Raw genomic sequence first — 10,644 nt, 5'->3', positions numbered from 1 at the left:
AACACTTTCACGTGCATAAAGCAGCAGAAACTTGATAGAAATACTGTATCTGCCAGGAAACATCTTCAGCGCAGTACTGATGTAGATTAGTGAAACTCTACTGGGTGAATGAGTTGAATCTTGGGGACTGACTGTGCATGGAGACCAAAGTCCTGTGGCTCTTTCCACTAAAGCATGACAAAGATGTTTCCTGATGAACATTGCTGATGTGAGTGGGAGATCCCTTAATACCTGCTTCCAAAGATAACACAGTTGAAAACTCTCCTTCATAAACAACGGTGCTCAGATTTAAGAGTGAGCACACTGTTTACAGATTGGTATGAACAACAATTTTTTCACTTAGTGATGGGAATAACCAGAAAGGACCAAGATTAAATTCCTCATCCTCTTCCTCCTCTCTACTCCAAGGACACAAATAAATTCAGTAAAAAAAAAAAAAAAAATCCCAGAGCCTCTCACACAAAGGGCCCTAACCAAGGCAACTTCTGCTTTACAGCTGAAAGTACAAAGCAGTTGCAAGGAATTTCCTGTTTAAGCTTGTATTTTTCAAGCCATCTTTTTTTTTTTTGTTACCAACTTCCTTCCCCTTCAACTGCCAGAGCAGCAACCAGCAAAAGAACAAGGCAGTCAGTGACCCAGGCACCACCTCAGAAACATCCGAGGGAGGCAAGTACACAAGACAGAAACCCAGTCCCAGGTCCGTCAGAGGGTGAGTACTATGGGAATGCCAAACTGTGGCAAAAACACCAAGGACCCCAGAATTTCTCACCACACAGTTCCAAAAGCTAGAGTTTTTAGTCAAATCCCTCTACACAGATGTGGCTTTATCCTATGTAAGCATGTGGTCACTCTGAAGTCTCCGGTTCAGACCTATTCAGCTTAAAGGTTACAACCCTTAAGCAGCAGCTTGGAGAGATCATTTGTATGTCAGGGCCAGAAAATGAAAAGTGGGAAATGTAAATTCCAGAAGGAGGAGCAGCATGGACTTGTGGCTCCAACAAGGACTACCAAGGAGGGGACGGAATACATTTTTGAAATGTGTGTGTGTGAAAGCAGCTAGTATCAGCTGTCATAGTCCTTGCAGAAATAAAAGTGGCTCGAGATGGCCACAAGGCTCAGGCTCTGGTGTAGGGAATCCAGGGACCAGACTTCTGTTCACTGGAGTTAGATGGGCCAGTGAATGCTGCTGAGGTGGCATGCTCAGGACTGGGGAAGTAGGGAAGATGGCTTGAAGGTTCTGCTGCAGGGCATAAGCAGTACTGAGTAGGGGTTCCTCTGGACCATGGGCAAGCCAAAATTCCTGGAACTGCCTGGGCACACTGTCTAGGGAGGAGGGGGAGACTACGAAGAGGGAAAAGGGAGTGAAAAGGAGCGCTTGGTAGCAAGGAGATTGAAGTGATGGTCTAAGTCCTTTATCACATCATGTGTGGATCAAAATTTCAGAATGAAACAAAAGAAAAGCACAAAGCGCCTCCTCCCCCCCCCCCCCCCCAACAGCTTGCTTGTACAGCTTCAAACAGTGCATTATTAAGCCTGGGTTTGCCACTCCTGTAAATTCTGGGATGGGGAAAAATGTCATTGAAAAACTTGGGCACAAATGCACAGTAAGATTTTTGGGAGGGGAGTGGAGTTTGTCTTCTTTAAATTTAGCACATTCAAGGGCTTTTCCTACAAACTTTGGCTTGCTTTAACTTTTTTTCCTATGGCATTCATTTTTTCTCTTGTACAAGGTAGAGGAAGTTAAAACCTTTGTCATGCTGTTAAGAAGTTGTGCAGGCTGTTTGCAATTTCCTCTGCCTGGCATTTAAAACAAGCCCTAAGCCCCCGGATTCTATATAGTGTGACTTAAGTTGCACATGCAAATCCAGTCGTATTCTGGATTTGCGCATGCAACTTAATTAGTTAACAAGCCAATCAGCGCTGATAATTGCAAAATTAACAAGCAATTATTGACACTAATTGGCATTAATTAGAATTTACAAACAGAACTAAGTGTATTCTATAACATGATGTGCATAAATTCTAAGTTGCATAGTTGAAAAGGGGCGTGAAATGGGCAGGTCTTGGGCGTTTCACAATTCTATGCATGTTGTTATAGAATACACCTGATCCATGCCTAATTTAGGTGTCATCATTTACGCCAAGGTTTACTTGGCGCAATTGCCCGTGACTAAATTTAGTTGCATGTGGAAATTTAGGCTTATTCTATAAAGTACGTCTAGATTTAGGCATTTATAGAATACGCCTAGGTGTATTTTTTTCCTGAAGGATTTTTCAGGCGCCAGATATAGAATCTAATCCAAAATGTCTAATTGTTTCAAGTTTATTTAATTCTTATTATACCACAGTTTCCAAGTATAATTATTAAGCAATAAGAAAATAAAAAGAAATTAAAATCATAAAATCAATATATAGAAAAGTAGCATTAGATCCAGTGGTTGGGCATCCAAGACGGGCAGTCCTGATTCAATAGCCTGATTCTTTGAAGTGCTTTTCTCCAGTTCTTTGTCTATGGGCATTTCGAGGGCGGGACGCATTGAGAGGGAAGTGACGCGAGAGGAGACGAACCTGCCTGCGTGCCTGCCTCAGTGAGCACTGCTGCCTTCACTGCCGGTTCGCCGCAACTTGGATGAGAGGGGAGGGCAGGGGAGAGAGGCGACATGCTGGACATGGAGGGCAGGAGAGGGGAAAGAAAATTGCTGGACATAGAGGGGAGGGCAGGGGAGAGAGGAGAATCGCTGGACATGGAGGGGAGGGCAGGGGGAGAGGAGAATTGCTGGGCATGGATGAGGGGAGGGCAGGGGAGAGAGGAGACATGCTGGACATGGAGGGGGAAGGGCAGGGGAGAGAGAATTGCTGGACATGGAGGGGAGGGCGGGGGGAGAAGAGACAAGCTGGACATGGAGGGAAGAGGAGGGCAAGGAAGAGAGAATTGCTGGACATGGAAGGGGAAGGCAGGGGAGAGTGGAGAATCGCTGGGCATGGATAAGAGGGGAGGGCAGGGGAGAGAGGAGACATGCTGGACATGGAGGGGAGGGGAGAGAGACTTGCTGGCCATGGATGAGAGGGGAGGACAGGGGAGAGAGGAGACATGCTGGACATGGATGGGAGAGGAGGGCAGGGAATAGAGAATTGCTGGACATGGACAGGGGAGGGCAGGGGAGAAAGGAGAATCGCTGGACATGGATGGCAGGGGAGGATGGGGCAGAGGAGAATCGCTGCACATGGATGAGAGGGGAGGGCAGGGGAGAGAGGAGACATACTGGACATGGATGTGAGGGTAGGTCAGCGAAGAGAGATTCGCTGGACATGGATGAAAGGGGAGGGCAGGGGAGAGAGGAGAATCATTGGACATGGATGAGAGGAGAGGGAACGGGAGAGAAGAGACATGCTGGACATGGATGGAGGGGAGGGCAGGGGAGAGAGGAGAAATGCTGGAAATGGATGGAGAGGAGAGCAGGAGATAGAGGAGAATTGCTGGACAGTTGGGGGTAGTGGGTTTTTGGTGAGTTTTGGAGGGCTCAACAGACAAGATAAGGGAGCAACGGTGATATGAGATGTGTACCTGGGAGCATTTATATAAAGTCCACAACAGTGCCCTTAGCAGGGCCGATCTTAAGGCGAGGCGACCGAGGCGGCCGCATAGGGCCTCGCGCTCAGGGGGGCCCCGCGCGGCGCACCTGAGGTCGCCCCGCCCCGACCTCCCGAGCCTCAGTTCTCCCTCCCTCGGACGACGCGTGACGGCGGCGTGGTGGGGGCGGTCCGCCCCGGATGTCGGCGGGTGGGGGGGGTGTCCCGCTCCCGCTGCTCCCAACTTGTCCTACCGTTAAAAAAAGAATTTGGAAGCGCCAGAGGGCCAGGCAGCGCCTCGTGTCTTCCCTGCAACTAAAAATCTCTTCTTCAACGTCGTTGGGCCTTTTCACATTGAGTTCCGCCCGCCCTCGCGGTAATTGGAAGTTACCTCAGAGGAGGGCGGGACTCAATGTGAGAAGGCCCAACGACATTGAAGAAGAGATTTTTAGTTGCAGGGCAGACACGAGGCGCTGCCTGGCCCTCTGGCACTTCCAAATTCTTTTTTTAAAGGCAGTGAGGGTGGTGGGCGGCAGGAGAAGGAGAACAGAGCTGGTAGGTGGGTCAGGGGGAGACTCAGATGGGAGAAGGGTGTGTGGGGTGAGAGTTCTCAGGTGGGGGAAGGGTGGGGAGGGGGTTCTCAAATGGGAAGGAGACTACTACTACTTTTTTTTTTTTTTTTTTTTTTTGTACCCCGCACTTTTTCCCACTCATGGCAGGCTCAATACGGCAGGCAATGGAGGGTTAAGTGACTTGCCCAAAGTCACAAGGAGCTGCCTGGGCCGGGAATCAAACTCAGTTCCTCAGTTCCCCAGGACCAAAGTCCACCACCCTAACCACTAGGCCACTCCTCCACTCAACATTTCTAAAGCTGAGGTGGGGAGGGGGTTCACAGATGGGAGAAGGGGGTGGGGAGGGGGTTCTTGGATGGTTGAAGGGGACGGGTGGGGAGGGGACTAGGATTCTTGGATGGGAGAAGGGGACTGAGGTGGGGAGGGGGTTCACGGATGGGAGAAGGGGTGGGGAGGGGGTTCTTGGATGGGAGAAGGGGACAAGTGGGGAGGGGGTTCACGGATGGGAGAAGGGGGTGGGGAGGAGGTTCTTGGATGGTTGAAGGGGACGGGGTGGGGAGGGGACTGGGGTTCTTGGATGAGAGAAGGGGACTGGGGAGGGGGTTCTCGGATGGGAGAAGGGGGTGGGGAGGAGGTTCTTGGATGGTTGAAGGGGACGGGTGGGGAAGGGACTGGGGTTCTTGGATGGGAGAAGGGGACTAGGGAGGGGGTTCTCGGATGGGAGAAGGGGACTGGCACTGGGGTCTGAGAAGGGGCCATATGGGAAAATGGGGGCCATGCCTGGGGCTGGTGGGAAAATGGGGCATGCGTGGGTCAGGTGGGAGAATGGTTCTGAAAAGGGGGGCCCTAATACAAGGCATGTGGATGAAGGGGGCTGGAACAGGGGGCTGAAAAGGAGGGTAGGTGGGATAAGGGGGCTAGTACTGGGACTGGAGGCTGAAAAGGGGCAGGGGCTGAAACTGGGGACAGGGGGCTGAAAAGGGGACAGGGAGAAGTGGCTGGGGGGCTGAAGCTCGGGACTGGTGGGAGAAAAGGGCTGGAACTGGGGGCTGAAAAAAGGGGCGGAGAGAGGGGCAGATCCTGGATGGGGGAGCGAGAGGGAGGGCAAACCCTGGATGGATGGGAGAGGGAGGACAAATTGTGGATTGAAGGGGCAGAGAGAAAGGGCAGACAGTGGATGGAAGGGATAGAAAGGGCAGACAGTGAATGGATGGGGGAGAAAGAGAGGGCAGACAGGGGCAGATGGTGGTTGGATCATGGAAGGGGCAGAGATAGAGGGCAGATGTGGATGGAAGGAGCAGGGAGAGAGGGCAGACATTGGATGGAGGAGACAGCAGAGAGGGCAGACACTGGATGGCAGAGAGAGACCAAAGACAGATGCTGGATGGAAGCAAGACAGTGAAAAGAAGATGAGGCAAGCAGAAACCAGAGACAACAAACTGTAAATAAAATATATATTTTAATTTTTTGTGCTTTAGGATAAAGTAGTATTGTAGATGTGTTAATAAATGTATATAATAGAACATGTAAACAAGGTAATCTTTTTATTGGACTAATTTTAATACATTTTGGCTAACTTTCGGAGAACAAAACCCCCTTCCTCAGGTCAGTACTATACTGTATTGACCTGAGGAAGGATGTTTTGGCCTCTGAAAGCTAAATCTATTAGTCCAATAAAATGGTATTATTTTATGTTCTATATTTGTTTTATATCTGTTTGTTAATTTGTAAAGTGGTGATTGGTATTTGTTAGTTTTTTTCAAATTTACATCTGCTGTCTTTATATTTTGCACAGTACTAGGGGACATTTTCTGTTTCTGTGGTGTTGCATTGTATGCAGAGTCTGGCATCTTGGGGGTTCAGTTTAATTTTTGTCTAAATAGAAAGTTTAAATATTACTACTTATTCTATAGTGGATTAGGGTGTATCTGTGTTTGTGAAAAAGACATGGCTTTCAATTGGCATTGACTGTGCAGGATCGACGATCTGTACTATTCTGTCTGGTTTCGTTTTACAATAGGTGAATTGATGTTCTAGTGCTCACTGTAGTGTTTTAAGATGTTTTCCTTTTCTTTGTGTGATTCGTAGAAATGACTGCTTATGGTATGGTAGAATTGCTCAATAGGTCCTGAGTGTTTTGTATTCTCAGCATACCTAGTACTGGATTTTGGAGGGGGGTGTTAAAAAATGACCGGGAGGGAGGGAGGGGGCCTTGGAGCTGGGAGCCCTAGGGGAGGAAGCCCTGGAGCTGGGGGCCTTGGAGCTCGGAGGGAGGGGTGGGCAGCCCTGGAGCTAGGGTGGGGGTGGAGCTAGGGTGGGGGTGGAGCTAGGGTGGGGGTGGAGCTAGGATGGGGCAGAGTTAGGATGGGGGCAGGGCTAGGGTGGGGCCCCATCAAATTGGTCTGCATAGGGCCCCGCACTTGCTAAGACTGGCCCTGGCCCTTAGGGTGCCCCATTACTCTCCTGAGATGTCTGTGTGACCAGTCTACTAAAAATGGTAGCCCCTACTATATCCAAATGGCTTGATTTTCTATGTTTTGCACTTGTATGGGTTTCTTCCCCCCCCCCCCCCCCCCAAATGGCCTGAAAAGATAAACACACAGAGCACAAAACCTTCTTACAAATGGTATTTTTGAAAAACAAAATAGACGTTTTGCTTTTTCGAAAATGGTTACATTTCCTATTCAGATTTGGGATGAATAGCGCAAAACATCCAAAGTCCAACTTAGATGTCATATCAAAAATGCCCCTCCATGTTTTCAGCTGAAAATTCATCTTAATTTAGATGCTTATAAATGTAGGACTGCATTCATTTACCTAGCTTTAAGAGCTAGTGCCAAAAGTCAGCACTAATGGAGGAATTCTGTATAGATCACCCAAAGTTAGGTTCCGGAATGATCTGTGCTAAGTCGTGAATTCTATAACGGCACTATGAAATTTAGGCGTGCATGTTATAAATAGCATTAGTCTGTGCTAACAGTATTAATTTTAGTAAATCTAGCCCCTGTAAATTCATATTTACAGCCTTCACACTCCAATTTTCCTGGGCAGCAGTAGGCACAAAAGGTGGCTTTTATCTACTTCACTGGGAGGAAATGAACAGGAAGCCACAGAGTTGCTGCTGTAAATGCAGCAGGGGAACTTGAGCACAGGCGGCATATTGTAAAGTCAATATACTCTTCTAAGTCCCTCAAATCGCTTTCAGATAGAATCAGAACTCAGGAATTGTCCCCAAATTTACAAATTGACTCAGGTCAATTCTCTGAAAGTCACTTTAAGGAATTCAAAAGTTTAATAATAGCTAATTTCCTTTTCTGTCACAACATTGACAAGTCCTGACTCAAATTTCAGCTTCTACATTAACCTCAGCTTAGAAAATATTCCTTACATAATGCTAGTATCACTCCTCCCTTGATCTTAATATTTCTCTCAAATATTAACTAAATATGACAGTTTTTTTTAAAAGAAGTCTTTATTCAATGGGACTGCACAAAGAGAAACAGTGCATAACCTTAAAACAATTTTTGAATCAAAACAAACAGAGTCTCACACATGCAAACATCCAACCTTACTCTTTTCAGCCCAACTGTATTCTCCTCTGAGAATGGGGCCCCTTTTGATTCTGACAGTAAATTCAGGTTTTTTTTTTACTTTCTTATATCTAAGCTGACCAAACTTATGTCAGAAAAGCTCCTGATCTAACAAAACCAGTTCCTTTAATTTCAGAGGACGCTTTTAAAACTCTGTTTATTAATTAATGACTAGTGCCCATATACAGTTATAGAGCAGTTCAGAGGATTAATGGGCAATGGAAGGAGGTGGGAGAGAAGTTCTTCCTACTCATGCCTTCCCTATGCTCACTTTTTCAGTACCGCTGGTGGTGAGGAAGGGAGGAAGAGTAAAGGAAGGAGGGGACTGGTGAGGTACAGCAGAGCTACTATTGAGAGGGCAAGCTGTGGTATTTTGTAGAGGAGGGTGCCAAGGCCTCTTAAAGCATAATATCCTTAAAGCTTTAATACCCAAGAAATATAACCTCAGCACACCTGAAGTCTCTTTATTTTCAGATTTTTACTTTATTGAATAAATGTAACTGATTTACTCACAGTTAGTAGAATCTCAGAAGTGCTCCCCAAGGCAATATTCCTAGTTCTGAAAGCTGAATCGGTGGGTGGAGGTGGAAATTTGAAGAAAAGGAAGCTTGTTGCAGAGGTGGGAGATTAGTCAGGTAGATGAAAGCAGTTCAGAGATGAGGTCCTGGATTTGTGTGATATCTTGAGAGAAAGAATGAACACGGTAAAAAGATGAGTTTTCCTTCAGGGGAGCAGGAGGACACGTGCTGTCTGAGGCAAGATGGAGAATGTCAGGTGGAGACAGGGAGGTCAAGAGAAGGCCCACACAAGCCCAGGGAGGGGAGGTAAAGGGACCAATAGGGACAGAACCTGCCACCAGGTAGCAAAGGTGGTCCCAGAGGGCAGTTCTCGATTGGGGAGAAAGGCCATACCCTAGCTGACCCATCAGGACAGAGATAGTAGGAATGGTCAGGAAATAACAGTAAGTACACAAAGGAATCAAGCTTGGCTGAGAAAGGTAGGAGGCCTTTACAGAAGAATAAACCACTAGTAACAAACTTTATACAACAAGCAAGGGTGGCTGCAGTACATGTGAGACTACACTTCACACAATGCATTGCTTGTATGTCTTAGCGGGGAGTAATATCCTTAGAAGTGAGCATAACAGTAAAGGCATTAAACACATTTCAGGGAGTGGCCTAGTGGTTAGGGTGGTGGACTCTGGTCCTGGGGAACTGAGGAAATGAGTTTGATTCCCACTTCAGGCACAGGCAGCTCCTTGTGACTCTGGGCAAGTCGCTTAACCCTCCATTGCCCCATGTAAGCCGCATTGAGCCTGCCATGAGTGGGAAAGCGCAGGGTACAAATGTAACAAAAAAAAACTAGTATAAGGCTGCTGGGGACGGAACAGGAGGAAGGGAGAGATGCACAAGCAGACCCAATGGAGGTAAAAGAAGGGGGATATTACTTGGTGCATCAGATAGAGCCAGAAATAGCAGATCAGACATCAAAACCCCTTCCTTGCAGGTAGGTGCCACAGACAAGATTCTTCTTTTTTTTGTTTTACTTTTATTTATAGAAATTATATCATACAACAAACAAGCAAAAACTTGATACAGAAATAAACTAATCAAAAAAAGAGGAAAAAATTGTTACAATAAAAGAAAAAGATGATTATTAGTACTCTAGTAGCCCTCAGTTTAGGGACCTCAGAATTTTTAGGAGGATAATAAAGGAAATATCAAAGAGGAAATAGTCATCATCCTATGTACTATTTAAATGTCCAATTCATACCACAGAAAACCTAGGTGGCATGACGAATTTGTACTGGAAACTTATTACAGTCAAGATTTCTGTCCATTTTGTTTCTCTTTCCTTATCAGTGGTCTGCCCATGTCTGAGAGAGATGTAAGGAACAGACTCCAGTGGGGGCCTTCAGACGTGGAATGTAGTCTTGTAGGTTTCATTGTCAAAACAGCTGTGCACCCTTGACATGGGATGGGCTGAGACCGACCTGGTCTGTGCAGCCAACTTGCAATTCCAATTTCTTTAGGACAGGCAGGTCTATCTTAACCCAGTTCAAATTCTTCCTACATACCAACAGGATGAGTTATCAATGTAAGCTTAGTTTCCCTTCAAAAATACACTAAGAAAAACTGATCTGAAGAAAAATCAAGAAAAAACAATTCTTATGTGACTGTAAATCATAAATGAAAAGGGGAAACAAATTCTTAGATGCCAATAGGATAAAGTCCAAGACTACTTCAGCCTGACCCATGCCATGTGACATCAAGCATGTTGGAAATTCCAGGCCAGGGTTGCAAAACTCTTGTACTCGGGCTGAAGTCAGGTCTGATTCTGAGAGTATTCAAGTTTCCTAGAAGAAGTATCTTATGAATATTCATTGTAGGGGTAGTCCCATGCCCCTGCCAGGTACTTCCTTTGGAAATGGGGGGGTGGAGATTGGTTCATGGTTTCAAGTTTCAATCCCTTCTTCACCTTGGAAAAGCTGGCATAGATTCTCTGACCAGAGAAAGAAATAACCTCTTCAAGGTCATAGACGTGAGTCACTCTTCACAAAAACTCTCACAGACCCACAGATGGTGTTCCAAAACAATAATTCAAATTTTGTGTAGAAACTCAATGCACCCTCTCTGGCCCCACCCACTCCACCTTGATCCTACCTACTCCACCTTCTAGCTCCACACCTGCCACACCTCAACCCCATGGTCATTCCAGAAAGCACCGATGACAACAGGAATGGATAAGAACAACAGGTAAACATTTCCCCTTTTTCTTGTCTCATCTCACAACTCTTCTTGTAACTTAGCTTCCCTATCAGTCATTTTCCTGTCTTAGGATGTACCATAACACAATAAATATTACTCAGGGCACTAGAGCACCAGTACAGCTATTATTGGGAAACTAGAACA

General features: G+C 46.4%; 1 protein-coding gene across 1 annotated transcript in view; it reads left to right on the top strand.

Moving 5' to 3' along the window:
• Positions 1–597: 597 nt before the first annotated feature.
• The window catches only part of ARHGDIB (Rho GDP dissociation inhibitor beta), an 82,474-nt gene continuing 72,427 nt past the window's right edge, over positions 598–10,644 (top strand). The window contains exon 1 of the mRNA XM_030203124.1: positions 598–709. The gene's annotated coding sequence lies outside the window, so the exon portion shown is untranslated. The remainder of the gene's footprint in view (positions 710–10,644) is intronic.

This window comes from Microcaecilia unicolor, chromosome 1, assembly GCF_901765095.1.
Source record: "Microcaecilia unicolor chromosome 1, aMicUni1.1, whole genome shotgun sequence".
NCBI lineage: Eukaryota > Metazoa > Chordata > Amphibia > Gymnophiona > Siphonopidae > Microcaecilia > Microcaecilia unicolor.
The sequence above is the reverse complement of the archived record's forward strand: the minus strand, read 5'-3'. Positions and strand labels throughout refer to the sequence as shown.